This window comes from Lepidochelys olivacea, assembly GCF_965140295.1.
Source record: "Lepidochelys olivacea isolate rLepOli2 genome assembly, chromosome: 3".
Lineage (NCBI taxonomy): Eukaryota > Metazoa > Chordata > Testudines > Cheloniidae > Lepidochelys > Lepidochelys olivacea.
In genome coordinates, this window is record NC_140413.1 from 38,624,535 (window position 1) to 38,649,541 (window position 25,007).

The window sequence follows — 25,007 nt, forward strand, 5'->3', positions numbered from 1 at the left end:
ACTATCCACACCACTACAGGGAGTTGGATCTTCAGGGTTACATTGCAACAACTAAGTGTTAGCTACACTACTAGGAAACACTGTGTCTGAGTCTCCTCTCATGCTAGTGTAACTCCATAAACTTAAAGATGCTACTGCTGATTTACACTGATGTAAACAGGAGAATCAGGCCCACAGTTTTAACACGTGGTTTCAGGGTTGAAAAGAATTTCTATGGTGCTGTCATGTAAAGGGAGTTCATTGTTACAGTCTTGGCAGTAAAGTCTCCATACTAAATGCAGAAATCCCTGCTATAGTACGTTTGACATTTTATCAAGTGTATTACACCTGAAAAGCAAATAGATCGAGTGTTTGGAAAAAGATAAGAAAACGATTTCTTTTCAACAGACTTCGTTAGCCAGATTCTGGCATCAATAACATCAATGGCACAGTGTGACAGAAAACAGAATTTGGTTCCATGCCTTAATTTACACACAATCATGAAAGATAAGTCTGATAAGAGCCACATTTGTGGCCAACATGAAACCCATATCCTAATGCACAGGTATCTATGCTACAGAAAACACAATCACTATTATTGTCCAGCACTCTAACATACCTTTGGAACTTATTTTAATTTTATGTTCTTCCCCAGACTTCTCATATACCAAAATGCTACCCATATAAACATCCTTTTGCTCCAGGCCTTGCATTATATCTCACTTATTTCCCTATGGAACATTTCTGTAATGCTGAATTGGAGGTAACTAAAGCAATATCTTCTGAATAATGTTATAGTAGTTATCTGTTCAGTATCATCATATAGAACCAAACATGCCACAATCTACTAGTTGCATCTAGGATGGGGAATATTATGTCACCATTTTAATTGGACATTTCTTCTTCCATAAAAGGAAGAATACCCTTCCTGTCTTAATATGTCATTGAGCCTATATAGGTCTAAGTACCTAAGGACATTTCTTCGCCCCTCCACTAGGTCTAGGGGGCACATTACTGTGCTCTGTTACATCACCCTATCGATTTCTTCCTTCATCTAGCCTATGTCTACATAGCAATGTAAGCCTTGGGTTAGTGGGACTCAAGTCACCTGACCTGTGTCAGGGAACCCTGGGCTTGAGTCTCCACATTACATTATAACCCTAGGTTAAAAATTTTCTGACCCGTGCTCAAACCTAGGACCTATAAGACTTTATAATGTTCATAACATATGTATTGCAAACTGCATTTATTCTGTGCATCTCAAATAACCAGGTGACCATCTTTACACATATCTGACAGTAAGAGGGAATGATTAGCAACTGATGGTGACTGGCGAAGCTTTAAAGAATTTGGGGTGGTTTGTAAATGCCCTGACATCTCTGTTCATTTCTTTTTTAACACCAATTTGTTTGCCGTAAAATAATACAGCATCAAAATTATTTCCCTCAATATTTTGACATACAGGATGAAAGGTTCAGGTCCCAAATGAAGTTACATAGCTTAGAACAGTGGTCCCAAAACTGTGGAGCATGCCCTCCTAGGGGTGGTGGAGGAACGTTCAGCGGCCTTGCAGCAGGGTCCAGGCCTGCCCACATCGGGGGTGGGGAAGGAGCACCACACAGCTCTGCTCCACCCCCTGCTCAGCTCCAGACCCAGCTGCATCTCCACTCTGCCCCCTGCTCAGCCCCCTGTCCAGCTCTGACCTCATTCCCTCTCCGTCCCCATGCCAGCTCCACCTCTAGCCCCAGTTCCTCCCCCATCCTCAGATCTGCCCCCAGCTCCACCTTCAACTCAAGCTACTTTGCTGATCCAACTGTGCAGTAATGGAGGGGGGCATGGACACATTCCATTACTGATAAGGAGAGACACGACAGGAAAAGTTTGGGCACCACTGGCTTAGAAACTCATGTCCTTTCACTTTTTTTTTAAATCACATTCCCATTAGCCCTGGTTTCTAAACTCTAATTTCCTGCTTTCTCAGAAAGTTTAATAATGTCTGCAGTGGAAGCAACTAAGTCAATTAATGCTAAGGTCAAAGCAATGTTTCCCATACTGTAATGTCTCTGGGGAGCAAAATGAAGATAGCTCTGGCCAGTTTTGTCAATCCATCCTTGTCAACCATTGATAAAATTAATATCATTCAGCCATGACCGGAATTAACCTGCAGCCTTTGATACCTTGCCTTTGTAATTGGAATGGATGAATGACAAAGTGAGTTAATTGATCACAATGACACAACAAAGACATGAGGCATATGACTCCCTTTTGATTTTGCTTCCATGTTCTTTCCCTACAAGCCACACACATATAGGAGACTATTATTCATTATTAGAAATGACCCTGGCACAAAATAATTTCGAAATGACTTGTTTGGATTATTTGGAATAATTTCTTTAAAATATATTTCTACCAAGGACCACAGTAAATGCTGAATTTTGCCCTTAGATGAAACTGAGCTTGTGTACATGGTCCCTAATGACTTCAAGTTCTACTTTTTTCCTTTAATTGCTTTCTTTTTTCCATCATGATTATATCTTCTCCCCTTATATTGTTGTCATCTCACTCTACAGAGGAAAAATATGTAGAAATTAAAGTTTATTTACTATTACAAAGTGGGCCGAGGAATTGATGGACCTGTAAATGAAGAAGAAAAATACCACTGAAATGAGCAGTACCTCTAATAGCTGATATTAAAACATGTCTCCCCTCCCCACCCAAAAAGCTACTTATAGAATCATAGAAGTGTGGGACTGGAAGGAATCTTAATAGGTCATCTAGTCCAGTGCCCTACACTCAAGGCAGGACTAAGTAATAACTAGAGGATTCCTGAAAGTTCTAACCTATTCTTAAAAGCATCTAATGATGGAGATTCCGCAGTCTCCATTGGGAATTTGTCCCAGTGCTTAACTGTCCTGGCAGTTAGGAAGTTTTTCGTAAAATCCAACCTAAACAGCCCTTGCTACAATTTAAACCCATTGCTTCTTGTCCTATCGTTAGAGATTAAGGACAACAATTTTTCTCCCTCCTCCTTGTAACAAACTTTTATTTACCTGAAAACTGTTATCAAGTCCCCTCTCAGTCTTCTCTTCTCCAGATTAAACAAACCTATTTTTTTTTCCAATCTTCCCTCATTGGTCATGTTTTCTAGACCTTTAAATCATTTTTGTTGCTCTCCTCTGGACTTTCTCCAGGTGGCCACATCTTTACTTAAATGTGGCACCCAGAACTGGACACCATACTCCAGCCGGAGGCTTCTCAGCGTAGAGTAGTGTGTTATTTACAACACTTCTGCTAATAAATCCCAGAATGATGTTCACTTTCTTCGCAACCGTGTTACACTGTTGACTCATATTTAGCTCGTGATTCACAACCCCCATATTTCTTTCTCCAGTACTCCTTCCAAGGCAGTCATTTCCCATTTTGTATGTGTGCAACTTCCTAAGAGGAGTACTTTGCATTTGCCCTTACTAAACTCCATACTATTTACTTCAGACCATTTCTCCAATTTGTCAAGATCATTTTGAATTTTAATCCTATCCTCCAAAGCACTTGCAATCCCAGCTTGGTATCCACCACAAACTTTATAAGTGTACTCTCTATGCCATTATCTAAATCATTTATTGATATTGAACAGATATTGAACAGAACCAGACCTAGAACTGATACCTGTGGGACACCACTCGATATGTCCTCCCAGTTTCACTGTAAACCACTGATAACTACTCTCTGGGAACCGTTTTCCAACCAGCTAGGCACCCATCTTATAGTAGCTCCATTTAGGCTATATTTCCCTTGTCCTCCATGACCTCCTCATAAACAGTATCAAAAGCCTTATTAAAATCAAGATATACCCCATCAACAAAGGCTTGTTACCCTGTCAAAGAAAGCTATTAGGTTGGTTTGACACAGTTTGTTTTTGACAAATCCATTCTGACTGTCACTTATCACATTATTATCTTCTAGGGGTTTGCAAATTAATTGTTTAATTATTTGCTCCATTATCTTTCCAGATACTGACATTAAGCTGACTGGTCTGTAATTCCCTAAATTTTCCTTATTTTCCCTCCTCCAGTTCTCTGGAATCTCTCCCGTCTTCCATGGATTTTTGAAGATAATTGCTAATGGCTCAGATATGTATTCAGTAAGCTCCTTGAGTATTCTAGGGCATATTTCACTAGGTCCTGCCAACTTGAAGACAACAGAGGTATCCTATTTTATCTTATTTCCCTTCTATTTATTGCCATATTTTGAGCACATTGGCAGTAAGCCTGATAATGAAAGCTAGCAAATAGTTTGATTTTATTTCTAAGGCATGGCACAGTTATGAAATTCTTCTACTCACTTAGGGAATATTATTCATCCAATATCTGTATCACATATTTCAGAATATTATTTCAAAACTGATCTTTTATGAAAGAGTTGACTGATCCTTTTTGAACCGTAATGAGTGGTTGTAACTGACATGCAAATCACGATTTTAGTCAATTTATACAACCATTTTAATAAACAGAAGGTGAATATTACTTTCATTACAATCCAAAAAGCCTAAATAAATGGTCATACTGTTTCCTAACCAATGTTTGTTGTCATGGACCCCAGTGAAAATCCAGAGTGACTATTTGACTTCAGTGGAGTTACTCTGGATTTACATTTTTTTACATGAGTACAGAAGTTGGGACATTATCTTCATTTTTAGATATACAGCCTAATTAAGTTAGTCAGGCTTTGATCTTTCTGTTCATTGTGTACGGGTGGACATACCGGGGTGGACTTACCTGGGTGGAGCCCCATTAAAGTCAATGGCAGATTGATACCATTCCCACTCCAAACACACAAAAAGATTCAGTAAATAGAGCAGTGTGGTCCACCTTGGTCTGCCCTTAGAGATAATTATAATAACACCACCACCATGAATGTCTGTAGGGCCTTTTAGAAGAAGACTTCAAAGACTATTTCAAATTTTAATATTAAGATGCCAAACACCCTTGTGATATTGTGCATTGCATGCTGAAGCTCACAAATCCCAAATTCTGACAGACCATCAATCAAAATATATCTATTACTCTCCTCCCTCTGATGCCCATGGGAGGGAGGCAAATATGATACCCAGGGCTCCATGAGGAGAGTGTCAATTCCTGCTGCCATTCTTTCTGACCTGAGAGAAAAAAAATGCTGTTTGGGGCTACAGCGGGCAAGACTGCTAAAGGCAATGAAGCTGGGTTAGGACAGAACTTTTCCCAATGGACCCAGCATCCATGGTCTCTCCAGACCCACATTTATCTTAAGTTGCTTCCTGGGGGAAGCTGGGTTGCTTTGGTCTCTCTCTCCTTGAGCATCTTAAGCAGAAGAGTGGCAAAGCCTTTTGTCATTCAGTGCACACCATCAATATATTGTCCATTATACAATTAGGTTCACCACACAGGCACATCCTGCCCCCACAGTCTACCTTTGTTCTGAACATTGGTACTTTTTAGCACTGTTAGCAATTACACTATGCACATGCAAAGTGTCATTCTGCTTACAACTCAGTCAACTCTAAAAGAGATTTCAGTTGAGCACACATTGGTGTTTCTCAAGGAGGACTGTTCCCTGTCAAATTTTAACTATCTTCATGTAATTGCTTTGGTTGTAGAACTGTACAGAAAGAGAGTCAGAATTTCATATTATATACACAATGACTATTTTTACCTACTCTCCTATGATTTAAAAATTGTTTAGTTCATTTAAGCTCACTGGGACTCAGGAACCTCCCGGTGCCAGCTGGCAGTGGGTACAGTGAGATCACAGAATTTTACAGGAATGCTCTGCATCAAATGTATGCATATTAAGTTTACCAAAGGGTGGCAGGTGCAATCTCTACCATGAGCCAAGACACCAATGATAGTCATAATCATTCCAAAATGTATGTACTGCTAATATTTAAGGAGTTATGTATCTATACTGGAAATTATATCCTCAAAGCCTTGGCATTAAGGGCAGTAACATGGATTCCTTTCAAGCAGGAGGAAGCAGGTGCTTATCTCTCCAATTGGTCCCTATGTAGTGTGTGTCTCACAACATAAGCCAGACATATGGAGACAGATACTAATTAAAAGACTGCAAGGCACATGAGAGAGGAAGAACACAGTAGGGGGTGTCCTGAGATTATGAAAAAGAACAAACAACTATTTTGGTATATCTAAGAGTACGAGGAGACACCCTTCATCTTTCCCCAAAGAGATAAACCATCAAGCACGTTCTGTCTTACAAAAGGAGGGTCACAGCCCACCTGGCTAGAAAACACTACAAAGACTTTGGATGAGACAGGAGAGTATCTTGTGTGACAAAGTTCCTCCTTTGGCTTGGTGGGTCCTGCGCTTATTGGAGGATTTGCTCGCCTCAGAGATTCACGGCAGCCCTCAGTTTGGCCACTTTTGCTAGTGGCTCAAACCTGCCATTCACTCAGCTAACCTCATCACTGGCCAGCATGGGGAAAAGGAAGGAGAACAATCCCCGCAGTCTCTGCTGATTCACCTAGTGGGTCAGGGGACAGACGAGGGACCTTCCCCTCTGGTGGGACCCACAGTCCAGGTCAACTCTTCCTGTATCCAATAGGGAGTTGGGGGGTTGAGGGGAACCTGGGTCCACCCTCTACTCCGGGTTCCAGCCCAGGGCCCTGGGGCTTACAGCTGTCTACAGTGTTTCGTGTAACACCTGTGTGACAGCTACAACTCCCTGGGCTACTTCCCCATGGCCTCCTCCCAACACCTTATTTATCCTCACCACAGGACCTTCCTCCTGATGCCAGATAGCATTTGTACTCCTCAGACCTCCAGCAGCACACCCTCTCACTCTCAGCTCCTTGCATGCCCCTCACTGACTGAAGTGAGATCCTTTTTAAACCAGGTACCCTGATTAGCCTGCCTGTGTTAATGGATTCTAGTAGCTTCTTAATTGGCTCCAGGTGTCCTTATTAGCCTGCCTGCCTTAACTGGTTGCAGCAAGATCCTGATTGTTCTGCAACCGCCCCTGTTACCTTACCCAGGGGAAAGGGACCTGCTTAATCTGGGGCTAATATATCTACCTTCTATCACTCTCCTCCTTCATTTGACCCTTTGACCGCACTTCTGTCCCTGTTATTTCATTAGATGTCCTCTGGAATAATTTGGTTTCCAGGTCCTGTGGATCCTCCCCTTAGGCTGAGGGGGGGTCCTTTAGCACTTCCTGGAAACCAAAAGGATCACTCTGCTGCACCTCATACTCCCCAGCGTGTACTTCAGCAGGTGAGAGCCACTTTGCCGCCCGCTGCTCGGGCCTACATCGACCGGGTCCTGCGAGAGGTCACACCCCACTCACCTTCCACCCCAGGCCCTCTGGACCTTTTCAGTGGGCCCCTGCCCCATGGACCCAACAGCCCCCCCCCCTTTATGACTTGCAGCTGGTTCATTTCGAGACCGTGCCAAGAAAATATCTATACACACTCGTGCTCCACACCCTTCACTTCTTCACCCTCACGTCCCGCACTGACACAAAGTGGCGGGAGCTCCTGTCACCTCTAGAGGGTGAGGAACCCCAGTGGGCCAGCCTATATTCTACCCTGGTCCTGAGGCCCGCTGGGGATATCCGTTAGCGGCTCCTGCATGGGGCCATGAGCACAGGCATGTATTTGGTGTGGTTTACCCCTATCCCAGACACCTGCCCCTTCTGCGGTATGAGGGAGATTCTGGCGCACGTTTACTTGGAGTGCGCCAGGTTGCAGCCCCAAATTCGGCTCCTCACAAATATTTTATTACGTTTCTGGCTGCACTTTTCCCCTCACCTCCTTATCTATGCACTCCCTATCCGTGGCCCCACAAAGCCACGGGCCTTCCTGGTCAACCTCCTCCTGGCCCCGGCTAAAATGGCCATCTATAAAACCAGGGAGAGGAGGTTGGACGATGGAGACTCCTGTGAATGTGGGGCCTATTTCCAATCCTCCGTCCGTTCACACATCTGGGCAGAGTTCCTCTGAGCAGTGTCCACTGACTCCCTTGATGCCATCGAGGAGCAGTGGGCACTGTCCGGGGTTCTCTGCTCAACGTCTCCATCATATTCCCTTTGTTTGACCCTTTGACCACAGTTCGGTTCCTGTTATTTTATTAGTTGTCCCGCAAAATCACTTGTCTTCCAGGTCCTGTGGATCCCCTGCTTAGGTTCCCAATAGGATCACTCTCCTGTAGCCATCTGGCCTGACCCTGTCACACTTGGTAATTAAGTTGAAGCCCTAGAACGGATGCTATAGTTTAGTTACCTGTAACCATTTGCTTCTAATATTCTTACTTGCTACTTTTCAAAACTCTATACTTTTGTTAAATAAACTTACACTTGTTTTCATTATAAGCATATCAAAGTGCTGTGTGTTAAATGGAGCAGAGATCCGAGGCAAAACCAGCAAGCTGGTGTGCACTGTTCCTTTGAGAGCAGCATATCTGTGAATTCTGTAAGTGCCCAGTGGACCAGGAGCTGGGCACCCGAGGAGGTACTCTCACAGGACTCGTGTGTTAGAGCATGCCTAACGCTAACCTGAAGACGGACAACAAACCCTGTGTATGCTAAGAGGGGAGTGCTTGTATTGCCTGTGGGTTATGGAGTTGGGGAGCTGACCCCCAGCAGGCACAGACAGGGTTTTCTCTCTGGGGGCAGGTGGTAGCGAGGTGCCTCACAACCATCTAGAAGCATCACAGTCACCTTATCAGGCAGTGATTTAATGGAGGCACCATGTTAACTTTTGAAAAATCTGTACTTTTATACACACAATAACTAGCTCTGCACAAGATAAAGAGTAAGAACTGGATATCAACACAACATGAGGTTACTGGTGTCATAAATATAACGGGAAGGGTAAACCCCTTTGAAATCCTTCCTGGCCAGGGGAAAGCTCCTCTCACCTGTAAAGGGTTAAGAAGCTAAAGGTAATCTTCCTGGCACCTGACCAAAATGACCAATGAGGAGACAAGATACTTTCAAAAGCTGGGAGGAGGGAGAGAAACAAAGGGTCTGGTCTGTCTGTCTATATGCTGGTCTTTGTCGGGGATAGACCAGGAATGGAGTCTTAGAACTTTTAGTAAGTAATCTAGCTAGGTATGTGTTAGATTATGATTTCTTTAAATGGCTGAGAAAAGAATTGTGCTGAATAGAATAACTATTTCTGTCTGTGTATCTTTTTTGTAACTTAAGGTTTTGCCTAGAGGGGTTCTCTATGTTTTAAATCTAATTACCCTGTAAGGTATCTACCATCCTGATTTTACAGGGGGAATTTCTTTATTTCTGTTTACTTCTATTTTTATTAAAAGTCTTCTTGTAAGAAACTGAATGCTTTTTCATTGTTCTCAGATCCAAGGGTTTGGGTCTGTGGTCACCTATGCAAATTGGTGAGGCTTTTTATCCAACATTTCCCAGGAAAGGGGGGGTGCAAGTGTTGGGAGGATTGTTCATTGTTCTTAAGATCCAAGGGTCTGGGTCTGTAGTCACCTAGGCAAATTGGTGAGGCTTTTTACCAAACCTTGTCCAGGAAGTGGGGTGCAAGGTTTTGGGAAGTATTTTGGGGGGAAGGACGCGTCCAAACAGCTCTTCCCCAGTAACCAGTATTAGTTTGGTGGTGGTAGCGGCCAGTCCAAGGACAACGGGTGGAATATTTTGTACCTTGGGGAAGTTTTGACCTAAGCTGGTAAAGATAAGCTTAGGAGGTTTTTCATGCAGGTCCCCACATCTGTACCCTAGAGTTCAGAGTGGGGGAGGAACCTTGACAACTGGTAGTGAATCATATTGATCTGAGGAACTCATTCAAATCAGACAAATTTCTACTGGCCCTTATCAGCAAACAAGCTATTGAAATATAGACCAATAAGTAATGATTTCATCATGTTGCTGTGCATTTTTCCTTTATGCCTGCTGGAATTAATGTTAAATATTTATTTGGATCAAGATTATCACCCTGTAACCATCATACCATCAAATCGGAGCTGGAACTACTCTGCAAAATCTAGGTGGTGGTCTTTTTCCCAGAGTTTGTCAGATTCAGTACTAACAGTGGTAAATTATGATCTGACTGATGTGTCAGGGAAGTGTCACTATTTTTACTTTAATCATAGGCTATTTGGTTCAAAGACATTGCTCTGAAAGAGCTTCCACATAATTTTGCTGGAGTGGGTATGCAGAGTAAATGATGGCCTTGAAGTGACAGTATTGATACCCTTTCATGTGATCCTCCTCCCACACTCATATCAGAAATAATTAATTGTCAGAATCATGAAAGTTGTTCTTGGTGCTTTTATCAACATTTTCTTTTGTGCATGGTGACTACAAAAGTTTCTTGCCAGGGCATAGTTGCTTCTTTATGTGTGGTGGATGGAGAGCATTCTTCAGGAATAAACTCTGTCATCCTTGTCTCTGAGGGACATGAAGAGAGTCTTTCTTTTCCTTGAATATGCCACATTTAGATACTGACTCCAATTTTCACTTGTTTTTGAAATCAGCAAACTTAAGAGAAAATAAATAGGAAGTAACCATATGAGAAACTAATATAGATGAGTTTGAGGGGAAAAAAGCTTTCGAAACAGAAAATTTCTGGAAAAAAATTGAGAAAGTAAAAATCTAAGATTTGAAGTAATATAAGGAGAGCAAAATATTATTGCAGGGTTCCATCAAGATGAAGTTTATAACATTTAAATAGATGAGTAGAGGTGATGGGAGTGCATATTTGTCCTGGAATGTGGTGGGAGACCTTATTTAGACAGCAATATCAAGACTGATGCTTTTGAGCCCATAAAGAGGTGACATGTTTTGTTTGAGATGGAAAGGGTTAACCTAGTACATTCAGTGCACCCTGAAAACTGTTTCACAGCCCTGGTCTACACTAGCATTTTAGGTCAAATTTAGCAGCGTTAAATCGATGTAAACCTGCACCCGTCCACATGATGAAGCCCTTTGTTTTGACTTAAAGGGCTCTTAAAATTGATTTCCTTACTCCACCCCTGACAAGTGGATTAGCGCTTAAATTGGCCTTGCCGGGTCGAATTTGGGGTACTGTGGACAAAATTCGACAGTATTGGCCTCCGGGAGCTATCCAAGAGTGCTCCATTGTGACCGCTCTGGACAGCACTCTCAACTCAGATGCACTGGCCAGGTAGAAAGGAAAAGAACAGCGAACTTTTGAATCTCATTTCCTGTTTGGCCAGCGTGGCAAGCTGCAGGTGACCATGCAGAGCTCATCAGCAGAGGTGACCATGATGGAGTCCCAGAATCGCAAAAGAGCTCCAGCATGGACCGAACGGGAGGTACGGGATCTGATCGCTGTATGGGGAGAGGAATCCGTGCTATCAGAACTCCATTCCAGTTTTCGAAATGCCAAAACCTTTGTCAAAATTTCCCAGGGCATGAAGGACAGAGGCCATAACAGGGACCCGAAGCAGTGCCGCATGAAACTTAAGGAGCTGAGGCAAGCCTACCAGAAAACCAGAGAGGCGAACGGCCGCTCCGGGTCAGAGCCCCAAACATGACGCTTCTATGATGACCTGCATGCCATTTTAGGGGGTTCAGCCACCACTACCCCAGCTGTGTTGTTTGACTCCTTCAATGGAGATGGAGGCAATATGGAAGCAGGTTTTGGGGACGAAGAAGATGATGACGATGATGAGGTTGTAGATAGCTCAGAGCAAGCAAGTGGAGAAACCGGTTTTCCTGACAGCAAGGAACTGTTTCTGACCCTGGACCTGGAGCCAGTACCCCTTGAACCCACCCAAGGCTGCTTCCTGGACCCGGCAGGAGGAGAAGGGACCTCCGGTGAGTGTACCTTTTAAAATACTATACATGGTTTAAAAGCAAGCATGTGAAAGGATTACTTTGCCCTGGCATTGGCGGCTTTCCTGGATGTACTCCCAAAGCCTTTGCAAAAGGTTTCTGGGGAGGGCAGCCTTATTTCGTCCTTCATGGTAGGACACTTTACCACTCCAGGCCAGTAACACGTACTCAGGAATCATTGTACAACAAAGCATTGCAGTGTATGTTTGCTGGCATTCAAATAACATCCGATCTTTATCTCTCTGTGTTATCCTCAGGAGAGTGAGATATCATTCATGGTCACCTGGTTGAAATAGGGTGCTTTTCTTCAGGGGACACTCAGAGGAGCCCGTTCCTGCTGGGCTGTTTGCCTGTGGCTGAACAGAAATGTTCCCCGCTGTTAGCCACGGGGAGGGGGGAGGGTTGATGGGGTAGCCACGCCGTGGGGGGATGCAAAGTGCGACCTTGTAACGAAAGCACATGTGCTATGTATGTAATGTTAACAGCAAGGTTTACCCTGAAAGACTGTAGCCACTGTTTTATAAAATGTGTCTTTTTAAATATCGCTGTCCCTTTTTTTTTCTCCACCAGCTGCATGTGGTTCAATGATCACAAGATCTTCTCCTTCCCAGAGGCTAGTGAAGATTGGAAAGAAAAAAAAATGCACTCGAGATGAAATGTTCTCTGAGCTCATGCTGTCCTCCCATACTCACAGAGCACAGACAAATGCATGGAGGCAAATAATGTCAGAGTGCAGGAAAGCACAAAATGACCGGGAGGAGAGGTGGCGGGCTGAAGACAGGGCTGAAGCTCAAATGTGGTGGCAGCGTGATGAGAGGAGGCAGGATTCAGTGCTGAGGCTGCTGGAGGACCAAACCAGTATGCTCCAGTGTATGGCTGAGCTGCAGCAAAGGCAGCTGGAGCACAGACTGCCACTACAGCCCCTGTGTAACCAACTGCCCTCCTCCCCAAGTTCCATAGCCTCCACACCCAGACGCCCAACCACGCGGTGGGGGAGCCACCGGCCAACCAGCCACTCCGCCACAGAGGATTGCCCGAAAAAAAAGAAGGCTGCCATTCAATAAATTTTAAAGTTGTAAACTTTTAAGGTGCTGTGTGGCATTTTCCTTCCCTCCTCCACCACCCCTCCTGGGCTACCTTGGTAGTCATCCCCCTATTTGTGTGATGAATGAATAAAGAATGCACGAATGTGAAGCAACAATGACTTTATTGCATCTGCAAGCAATGATTGAAGGGAGGAGGGGAGGGTGGTTAGCTTACAGGGAAGTAGACAGAACCAATGGGCGGGGGGTTTCATCAAGGAGAAACAAACAGAACTTTCACACCGTAGCCTGGCCAGTCATGAAACTGGTTTTCAAAGCTTCTCTGATGCGTACCGCGCCCTCCTGTGCTCTTCTAACTGCCCTGGTGTCTGGCTGAGCGTAACCAGTAGCCAGACGATTTGCCTCAACCTCCCACCCCGCCATAAATGTCTCCCCCTTACTCTCACAGATATTGTGGAGCACACAGCAAGCAGTAATAACAGTGGGAATATTGGTTTCGCTGAGGTCTAAGCGAGTCAGTAAACTGCTCCAGCGCGGCTTTAAACGTCCAAATGCACATTCTACCACCATTCTGCACTTGCTCAGCCTGTAGTTGAACAGCTCCTGACTACTGTCCAGGCTGCCTGTGTACGGCTTCATGAGCCATGGCATTAAGGGGTAGGCTGGGTCCCCAAGGATACATATAGGCATTTCAACGTCCCCAACAGTTATTTTCTGGTCTGGGAATAAAGTCCCTTCCTGCAGCTTTTGAAACAGACCAGAGTTTCTGCAGATGCGAGCGTCATGTACCTTTCCTGGGCATCCCACGTTGATGTTGGTGAAACGTCCCTTGTGATCCACCAGAGCTTGCAGCACTATTGAAAAGTACCCCTTGCGGTTTATGTACTCGCCAGTTTGGTGCTCCGGTGCCAAGATAGGGATATGGATTCCGTCTATGGCCCCACCACAATTAGGGAATCCCATTGCAGCAAAGCCATCCACTATGACCTGCACATTTCCCAGGGTCACAACCCTTGATATCAGCAGATCTTTGCGTGGGCTACTTGCATCACAGCAGCCCCAACAGTAGATTTGCCCACTCCAAATCCATTCCCAACTGACCGGTAGCTGTCTGGCGTTGCAAGCTTCCACAGGGCTATTGCCACTCGCTTCTCAACTGTAAGGGCTGCTCTCATCTTGGTATTCATGCGCTTCAGGGCAGGGGCAAGCAAGTCACAAAGTTCCATGAAAGTGCCCTTACTCATGTGAAAGTTTCGCAGCCACTGGAAATCGTCCCAGACCTGCAACACTATGCGGTCCCACCAGTCTGTGCTTCTTTCCCGAGCCCAGAAACAGCGTTCCACAGCATGAACCTGCCCCATTAGCACCATGATGCATGCATTGGCAGGGCCCATGCTTTCAGAGAAATCTGTGTCCATGTCCTGATCACTCATGTGACCGCGCTGACGTTGCCTCCTCGCCCGGTATCGCTTTGCCAGGTTCTGGTGCTGCATATACTGCTGGATAATGCGTGTGGTGTTTAATGTGCTCCTAATTGCCAAAGTGAGCTGAGCGGCCTCCATGCTTGCCTTGAGATGGCTTCCGCACAGAAAAAAGGCATGGAACGATTGTCTGCCATTGCTCTGATGGAGGGAGGGGCGACTGACGACACGGCTTACAGGATTGGCTTCAGGGAGCTAAAATCAGTAAAGGGGGTGGCTTTACATCAAGGAGTATTTCAGGCAGGACTTCATGGAGGGTTCCAATAAGAAATGGTGCACCTAAGTTATTGTTCTTATTGGAAAAAGGAGGTTAGTCTGGCCTCTGATTGATACATGGCTAGATTTACCTCGCTGCACCTTCTCTGTGAGTGACTGCAGTGTGACCTAGAGGAATGAGTCCCCTAGATGGGGGAGGAGGCAAATGAGTACAAAACAAATCTGGTCTATTTCTTGTTTTGATCCACTCCATCTATCTTGTACATCTTTGGTTGGCAGCAGACAGTGCAGAAGGACTGCATGCCATCCACATCTCATGGCTGCTCGGCAGAAGATGGTACAGTACGACTGCTAGCCATCCTCATCTCTTGCCTGCCTGGCAGAAGATGGTACAGTACGACTGCTAGCAATCCATATCTCCTGCCTGCTCACCATAAGATGGTTCAATAGGACTGACTGCAGGACTAAAGAGAATGACCTGGTCAAGTCACTCCAAATTTAGTCCCTGCGCCCATGTCTGCCCAGGCGCTCCCGGCCGACGTGGCCAGGAGCACCTCGGACATGACGATGACGGCTACCAGTCGTATTGCACCGTCTGCTGCCAGAAGGCAATGGGTTCCTGCTACTGTGTAGCAATGCAGTACTGCGTCTGCCAGCACCCAGGAGACATACAGTGATGGTTACCTGCGCGGGCTCCATGCTTGCCATGGTATGGCGTCTGCACAGGTAACTCAGGAAAAAAGGCGCGAAACGATTGTCTGCCCTTGCTTTCACGGAGGGAGGGACGGAGGGTACGGGGGCCTGACGATATGTACCCAGAACCACCCGCGACAATGTTTTAGCCCCATCAGGCATTGGGATTTCAACCCAGAATTCAAATGGGCAGCAGAGTCTGTGGGAACTGTGGGATAGCTACCCACAGTGCAATGCTCCGGAAGTCGACGCTTGCCTCAGTACTGTGGAAGCACTCCGCCGAGTTAATGCACTTAGAGCATTTTCTGTGGGGACACACACACTCGAATACATAAAACCGATTTCTAAAAAAACGACTTCTATAAATTCGACCTAATTCCATAGTGTAGACATACCCCTCACAGAGAGATATTGACTGATCCCTGGCAAATGCTGCATTATTCTACCAGTTAAGAAGGAAGAGAGCACCATCCCAAGGACTAAAGCTGGAATGGGGAGGAGATCAGAAAAAGAAAACCTACAACCCCAATAAGACATGGTGGGCTTCATACTGTGCTTCAGATAAAGCTGCTGGAGAGAAGAGTGGGGAAGAAGAAAATATATAATACCTAACTTATTAATATTTACAATTACTTAATTTAAAAAAAAACCCAGCAGCAGCCAGACAAACTACAGTGGTGCAAGAAATTCAAGACAAATCAGACAAATCTAGGTATATGAAGCTTGTCTCTGAATCTCAGTTTCATCCATCCAGAAACCGAAAAATTCTTGAGACTCTAAATCTACACAAGTGATTTTTAGACTCCATGAGCATTAAGAACTGATATAATAATTGATATAATAATTGCTCAGAAGATTTGGTCAGGGGCCCAGTTGTGCACTCCAAATCAAGGGGAGGTTCAAATGAGTAAAGACTGCAGATGAAAGTTCCAGAAGAGCTAATGGTTTCCTGTGATTTATAGAGTTATTTCACTGCATAAATATCAAAGAGGTATGTGTCAAATTTAGCATCAAAGACTATTTATAACAATCACTGAATTCAGCTAGAATATCAATACATGGCAGCCCTTTTGTTACCTTAAATAATCACAGATATTTACTTAATTGGTTTTCTGTAAATTAAATTTTACAATTAAGAGCATTATCTCTAATTAAAATAGATTAAAGCTGTTTTCCAATTATTGATTCAAATCTGTATGTTTTCCACTGTTTGAAGAGTCTCTTCAAAGTGTTGACTTTTTCCTTCTAATTTGATTTTTTTATTTGTTTAAACTGGAATGAGCATTATACGATAATGCCCTAATTGCCTGCAAATTTGTTGATATGAATGACAGATCTAAATGTTAGTTGGAATGTAATGCTTCTTCTGATGGCTGGATTTTACAAAAACAATACACTTTCAGGATTAAAAAATTATATTGGAAAAATGTCTAGATCACCTACAGTGCTAACAGCAGAGTACAAGTACATAGCTAGCAATTTCTGGGAATTGTGGAGGCTACCTAAGCTGTTTAGACCTTACCAATGCTTTCATGCACATGGGAGACAGGGAAAAAAATCCCATACAATGGGAGGAGAAAAAGTGTTATATTTTTAGAGCCAAATAAGTCAATCATGGCTTTTCAATTAGGTACTTTAAGTAGGAACAGCAGAATCAGGAAAACACACAGCAAACATGAATTGAATTAGTTCAGGGGATGGGAAATTAACCAGCTCACTTCATTTTTGGGGTCAGTCTCTAAAGGTATCTCTTTACTGCAGACTTAGCACAGGTGATTGGAACCCAGGTTAGCCTAGCCCAGGCATGAGCAGCCACATTGCAAAGCCCTACCTAAGTTACTGAATCCGAAATGGTGTTGCGCTCACCTTTGTTTCACTAGGACTTCTGGGGACATATCCCATGGTTCTTTGTGCTGTAGTATGCTGAGCTGAGCCACTTTGCTTCTATCCTGTGAAATGAGGGAAAACTTATCTGTCCTTCTGGCCACATAGGGGGAATTGTGGGAACTTGAAGGACTATCAGCACTCAAGTGATTTAGCCTGTGTTCCCACTGCAATGTGGGTGGATTACCAGACCCAGTGAAAGTGGAACCAAAGTTCACACCAATACCAAGATGTGTGCCAGCTAACCTGGTTTGACACCACCACTTAATTTAGGTGAGAGGGTTTAGTGCATGGATGGGAGGGGCTTAGACGCAACACCAGAGTAACAGCCTGGGCTAACTGCAGTGAAGACCTATCTTCTCTGAGCTCCATCTAACATATCTCTGGATTGCTGCCAGCCTACAATACTGCAGACTTTAACATTGCAGTGACCACACTGTCTCTAGGGATCTTAAAGAGCTCATCAAAAAAGGGGAAAAAATTCAGTACGAATTTTCACAAGAGATTTGCCCCTTTTTTTCATAACCTCCTCCCTCCCCCCCCCAAAAAAAAACCCCACCCACCCCAGAATTTTTATTTTTGACCAGGTCTAATGACAGGGGATATGATTATATATATATAAATCAATCAGACCAGTAAACAGCAGAGGGAGAAAAGGTTATTTAGGCTCTAAGACAATGCTGGTACAAGAACAATGGGTATAAACTGGCCATGAACAAATTCAGGCTGGAAATTAGAAGGTTTCTAACCATCAGAGTAGTGAGATTCTGGAACAGCCTTCTGTGAGAGATGGGGCTGCTTTGTAGTGCCTCCGTCAGGGCCATACATAGTACTGAAGCCTCTCCCCACCTTATTCTGCCAGGCATGGCCATCTTCTTGAACCTGTGCCATAAGCTTGGCATTAGTCTCCAAACAATCAAATACCAAAATGGCAACTCAGGATTAGGCTGTCTGCACCTTTAAACAAAGAAGAAGAAGAAAAAAACCCTTCGAAATGAAAATGCTTAGTTGTGGCACTTAAGACAAGGCTGTGGCCTGGTTAGCCCTGAGAAGCTCCTCCTCAGTCTCACCTGGCTCTGCCCTGTGAAAGCACCTTAGCCTTCTTAACTGCCCTACTGGTTTTTGATTGGTCAGAATTTCCTCCTGGCCTTTGGAGAACTGCCTTGTTAGTCACTGAATCTGAGTGGACTTTTCTTGGGTGAGGATCTTGGGGCACTGAGGCCTCCAGCCAGGGGGCAGAGAAGGCCTGGCAGACCCTGTCACACGTTCCAACAGGAGCAGCAGGGGCAAACAACCCAACCAGTTTGAAGATGTCACTTGGTATATTTAGGATTGGGATTATATAACAGGTTTAGGGAAAATTAGGGATTGGACTCAATGACCCTGGAGGTCCCTTCCAATCTTGTGTGGTATGTTCCTATGACACACTTATTTATTTGAGACATGTGAGATTCTAGTTTAGTTGAAGGGGTCTGTCAGGAAAATCAGTTTCTACTTGGCTCCTCAAGTTCACTATTAACATTTTCACATTTATATTCTGCATTATCTTTGTTATTCTTCTAACTGGACGGAGGATAATTAGTGTGTCATTTGTGTCTTTTCTGAACATTTATCTAGTAGTAACTGGTCAATATGCTCTTCACCAGATCTATCTCGGCCACATCAGACTTTAGTTACACTACCTGTCCTCCACTTCTGCCTCTCTGTGTCACTTTTCAAACAATACCCTTTGGTCTAGAAATAGAAATCTGGCACGTTTGTAATGTGGTTTGCCCATTCTTTGTTGTGTATCACCTAGTTCTTTAGCTAAGTCTGATCAAATTTAGCTCTTAACTTACATTTTAGACGGGAACCATCTGGAGCTCTCTCTATAATGTTGGCTCCACAGGAAGGGTGGTGGTGGTGGTGGTAGAATAATATGGGAAGAATTCACTCCCTTCAACAGCCACGGGCCTGACCAGAAACACTTTCCCCTTTGTGGCCACTGTCTGTGGAATCCTTTATGTAGAGATGTTGGGCCAGTGTACCTGCTCTGTGATGACTTATGTGGAGGGGTATGGAGATCTGTTTCCTAGTACGCAACATTCCATGCTGCCATGGGGGACTGGGAGGATAAGCAGCAGCAAAGAGGCACTGACTGACCCGCCACATGAATCTGTACCTCAAGAATCAAAGGACCTGTAGTGACAGCAGTAACAGCCCCATGCACCTTGTGCAGCTGGGAAGTCCACTCCTATAAAATGATCTGGAGGAAACTTAGTGACCTTTCTGCTTGAATTTTGTACTCTGGTAGGTTTTTATATGGGCAAGAATGATTCAGAACTGTCCTAATTTCCACTGAAGTCAGTAAGAGTTTTGACTCTCAGTACTGGGTAAGGACTGCAGGATTGTTCTAGCTTCATTGTGTGCAGAACATCCAGATAGTTCTATGAAGATACTTTCTCAAAGTATTAGACAGCACATCTTTTTTAATGGTAAGTTAGGAGAGCCTGTATATTTCCAGTTCACAAAATAATCTTACATGTATTGTCAAATACATCTTTGATTTACAGTGTGTATAAACTAAGAAGTTAGCTGTATAATGCAGCTTATTCAGTGTTCATACTACAATAATTACTGTCAGTGATTCTGAATTAATTTGAAAAGCAGACTGTGAAAAGTAAAAGTTACTTTGAATATGAAGGGTATTTTAGCCCTTTCATACAAATTTTGCTTCGTGAACATACTTATTCCAATTAGTATTTTTAGGTAATGGCATACATAACATCATCCTTTACTACATGCAGCGCACTAAAGGAAACACTGCTACAGTATACAATAGTCACACAGGGCCCTCTTCTCCACTCCCACAAAACAAAACTGAGAGAAAATCCATTGGAGTCAATGGAGCTATAGTAAGAGAAAATTAAGGTAAGTTAAGTCAGAATCAGACCTGGTTGAATAATAAAAGCATATGAAATCTATTTTAATTTCAAGTTGAAAGTGCTTTGAACTACAAGGAAACAATGCATATATTTAAAAAAAATTCAAGCCATTAATTCAGTTTTATTGTTGAAGGCTGATTTCTTGCCCTGTACTTTGAATATCTGAAAGAAAAAAATAATAAAAGTCTATTGCAATTTTTAGTCATGAAGAGATGAATAATAGAATGCAATTCATTTTTTTGTATAGTCTCACTCTGAACACTTGCAAAATTCAGGCATATGTTCAGGATTATTTTACCCCTAGGAGATTGTAATATCAATCCGATTCTGCATATAGGAATGAAAGTACAGGTGAGACCTATTACCATTTTCAAGCATGAGGGATATGAAATTAGAAGAATTTTGTGTACTGTTGTCAGTGATTTCTGTAAAACCTACACTTCTACTGTATTTTCTGCAAGCTATGGTTTTTTATATAAGGAAATCAATTTTGAAAAGTTTGCCTTTAATAAGAAGACTGAAGCAGATAGAAACTAATGTAGTAAATTCTATGTAGGTTATGTTTGACCGGGTTATTGTCATCAGAAGCTGAAGTCCAACATCTGTGACTACGTCAGGGTTTTCAATCCTAAAAGTTACTATCATATAATTGGAGAGACTATGAACACTTCCAAATTTGAGTGTTTACCTGTTAGGTGAAGAATTTGTTACGGGAAAATTAGTAAATCTTCTTTAGCAGATTAATAATACAGGGATTATTTAAATTGAGATTGTCAAAGTAGCCAAAAAGAGTTTGAACACACAGCTTCACGTTAATATAAAATGCATGGTTAAATCCCATGAACTACTTTAGAAAACCTCAATTCTCGGATGTCCCTGACCCAAGAAGCAGTTTACAATTTAAATATATACAGACAATAAAACAGGAAAAAACAACATCAGCATGTTGATAGAAGGAACATGAGCAGGATGACAAAACAAGAGAGAGAAGGGAACAATTAAAAGAGTATTTCATATTTATGTTTTGTGAACACTCTTTTGCCATGTTGTTTTTCTTTTTGTGGGGAGGAATGTTTTGAGATTTGGTTAGCAATAGAAAGCTAGCCAACAGAAGTGAGTTAGTGTAAAGCCATGTTTTGGGTTAAGGTTTTCATCAGGTATCAGATTATATTGTAATATCCATGACCATGGTACTCAGGACTGGGGCTAGTTTTGTTGGGGACGTATTCAAAGTAAAAGATAAGTTGGCCTCAAGGAGACTCCTGTGATTTGCATATTATATTTTTGTGATGTTACCCAGAGTACAATTTGGACTGATGAACAGCTGTGTCCGCTCAATTCTCCAACCTGGGGTGTCTTTCATACTGCTTCGCTCTGAGAGCAACCACTCCTGGTCTTATCACACAAAGCCTCCAGCATGAAAATTATTCCCAGCTATACTGTTTGAGTGCTATGGCCAGCCACCTTTGAATTACACTTTGGAGCAACACCAGCAAATTCGCACTTCAAGTCTTTCCCCAAGAAAGCCCTCTCCTAGACAACACAAGCTCATATAAAGTCTGTCATTTTATTAATAGAAAATGATGTGCACAAAACCTGTTATCTCAAATGGGTTTTTACCAAACACTTCAATCCAAGCACACTGATTTAGATAAGACAATAAAATAAGTTTATTAACTACAAAAAGAGATTTTAAGTGATTACAAGTAATGAGGATTAAAAGTCAGAATTGGTTACAAGAAAATAAGAGGTAAAATGCAACTCATACCTAATTTAGCAAGCTAAGTGAATTGAAAGCAAAAGTCTCTCTCTCCCCATGTTTTAGCAGTCTTACTTGTTGAATTCCTTTCTGCCAGGATCCCTCCCCAATCCAATAAGCTTTCTTTTTTCTTGAAGTGTGTTGATTCTGTGACTAGAGATGAAGGGAGAGAGATGATTTAGGGCATCTGTTCCGCAGTTTTATACTTTTTCCTCTTCTTTAAGAATCAACTGCAGCTGGGGTTCAGAGAGAGAAAGTCTGTGGGGACAGGAACCTCCAGCTCTTTCTTTGCCAAGATGCACATTTCTCACTCACATTCTTATTCCTGCCAAAGAATGGCCATTTTATCAGGTGATAGTCCAGTAATGTTATACAGTAGAATTTTATAACTTTACAAACAATGTTGCCACAAACATTTTACCAGGGCAATAATGACCAGCAAAATATGAAATTTCAAATGATACCTCATAAGGCATACTTTGCACAAAATGTATCAAAATCTTGGAAAAAGTTATGAACATATGGTTAACAACTGTCATGATTTTGTTATTAGGTAAGTTGGGACACTTTTCATTTTCACTATTAGGAGGCTCAGCAACATTTAGCCAATCAGACAGGGGGTCAGGGAATTTGTCCACAGGGGCCAGAAGGGATTACAGCACCTAGCCAGGGGAACTTGGTTTACTGTTCACTGGTAGGCTGGGCAGAGTTTGATCCCTTAATTTATCTTTCAAACTAGAGGGGGATCACAGTGACCGAAAGGTGGAGGTCAAGGGCAAGTGCAAGAAGGGATGCTCACAGAGTACGCACCCCCAAAATGCAAAGGCTTTGAAAAGCTCAGAGGGTCCTGTACAAACTTCCATATCTGTTGAAAGGGTGCAAAATGCCATGTGAAAGCGAGGAAGACAGAGAAAGCTTAAGCTATTTATAGCTCCTAACTTTGTTAATGTTACAATCCTCTTGCTCAATCTAACTACAGAAAACATTTTAGAATTCAAGTAAGTATATATTTTATATTATAATAAATAAAATAAGAACAAGAGGCTATCTACACCCCACAATAAATCTTAGAAATAACAACTGAGTATGCTTGTTTTGTATTGTATTTATAAAATACATGTACATTTTTCTGGCACTGGTTGCAACAGCAAATTATATTGTTGTAGTTACTGAGATTGAGGCAGAAGTTTTAAGTTTAACAGCAATTTAAAACTTTTTTTAAAAGCCTTATATAAAAAGGCAGCAAAGAATGGAAGGCAAAGTAAGAATGTAATCTTTGACAACTATTTAAATTTTTCATGCTGGTTTAATGAAAATTAGATAGATACAGAGAGAACGAGAGTTCCAAAATGTGAAGTTTTTCACGGGATTGTCTCACCTTGTTACAGACACTTTTAGCAAGGAATATAAAACACATTGGAATATGTAGCTTGCCCTACGTGTTGCTCTTCATGTGCTGATCGTTGGGTTTGGTGGTGATGTTTATGTAATTAATTTTCATTTTCCTTCCGTAACTGAAAAGAAATGCACCAATCTGAACCTGCCAAACTTAGCAGTGATGACATAACATGGCCATTGGAGAGGGGAGGGGGGAAGAGTACACAAGAGTGAGAGATTCTTTCCCTCACCAACTACTCCTATAGCCTAAAGGGAAAATTCCTGAGCTAGGAAAATGCATGTGTGAGTTCAAATGTCTCTTCTAATGGCACTTCACTGCCCTTATTATTGACCAAGGTCATGACCCCCTATCCTAGAAGGCGGTCAAGTATAAGCTGCATTCATGTTTTACAAAAAAATTAACATACAAGGTTACACAAGGTCACTGCAGGTAGAACGGGAATAGAACCCAAGACTAACATGGTAGACACAAATTTTAGCTACTGCAGTGGCATTGCCTTTGAGGTTCAATAGTCTTTGGTTAGCCTGTCTCTAATTACTAAATCATATTCTTGTCCCAGAGCCACAGGATTGGGGAAATTCTGGGCACCATGTTTTAGGAAAGATGTGGACAGATTCCAGAAGAAAGCTACAAAAATGATAAAAAAAAAAAGTTTAGAAAACCTATGAAGAATGGTTAAGAAAATGGGCATGTTTAGTATTGAGAGGAAAAGACTGAAGTGGGACCTGATAATAGTCTTCAAATATGTCAAAGGCTGTTATAAAGAGGATGGTGATCATTTGTTCTCCATGTCCAGTGAAGGTAGGACAGGAAGTAATGGGCTTAATCTGCAGCAAAGCAGATGTGGTTTAGATATTAGGGAAAACTTTCTTACTATAAGGGTAGTTAAGCTCTGGAATAGCCTTCCAGAGGAGGTTGTGGAATCCCCATCATTGGAAGTTTTTTGAAAATAGGTTGGGCAAACACCTGTCAGGGATGATCTAGGTTTACTTGGTCCTGCCACAGTGCAGAGGGATGGACTTGACCTCTTGAGGTCCCTTCCAGCCCTATATTTCTATGATTCTATAGATAGAACCTAGGATTCCTGACTGCCAGTATGCTATTGCTATCTAGCAAACAGATGTGTAACCCAAAGGAAACTGTGTGTTAAATTCAAGAGTCTGAACTAAGTCCACACTAGAAATTATTCCTGTAGCTCGAGTGGTAGTGCTCTAATCTAGGCATCTAAAAATCCAGTGTTGAAGTGCTATTGGCCTATGGGAGGGGCTGTTATGGTTGCATTTTATTTTTTCAAGTTTTCTTTTTAGAAAGAACTGGTTTGTTTAGTTCTCCCAGTAAGAAAAAAAAATTGCAGCATATGTTTGTAATTTAAGAACTATTATAATCTACACATTGTTGCATAACATAGTAACATACACGTGCTTCACACTTCAGACATTTGTCATCTTCCTGTGACTCTAAGAATCACCCAGTGAAGTACTGTGTATAAAAAAACAAAACCAAACATAAACAGGAAATTCACATGAAAAACCTTCTCTTCAATTAAGATTTATCAGACCAGACCCCACCAACTTAAAGTCTTAGAAGCATGGGAATAATAAAATAGAAAAGTCTCTTGCTTTCCTTGCCACTTTTACATTGCCTACAACACTGTCAGCAACACACTCCGACACTCATTAAGATTTCACATCTATATATAAAAAATAGTATGTACCCAAACTTCAAACTCACACTCCAGCACAAAACCTTAACATTGACAAGAGTGCTAAGACAAAACCTTCCCAAATGTATGCAGTTTGTGAGAGTCAGATG

At 42.5% G+C, this 25,007-nt stretch overlaps 1 protein-coding gene across 1 annotated transcript in view; it reads left to right on the top strand.

Annotated features, from left to right (window-relative positions):
- The window catches only part of LOC311518446 (uncharacterized protein), a gene marked incomplete at its 3' end in the record, with an annotated part of 178,446 nt that overhangs the window by 74,519 nt on the left and 78,920 nt on the right, over window positions 1–25,007 (top strand). The window lies entirely within an intron of this gene.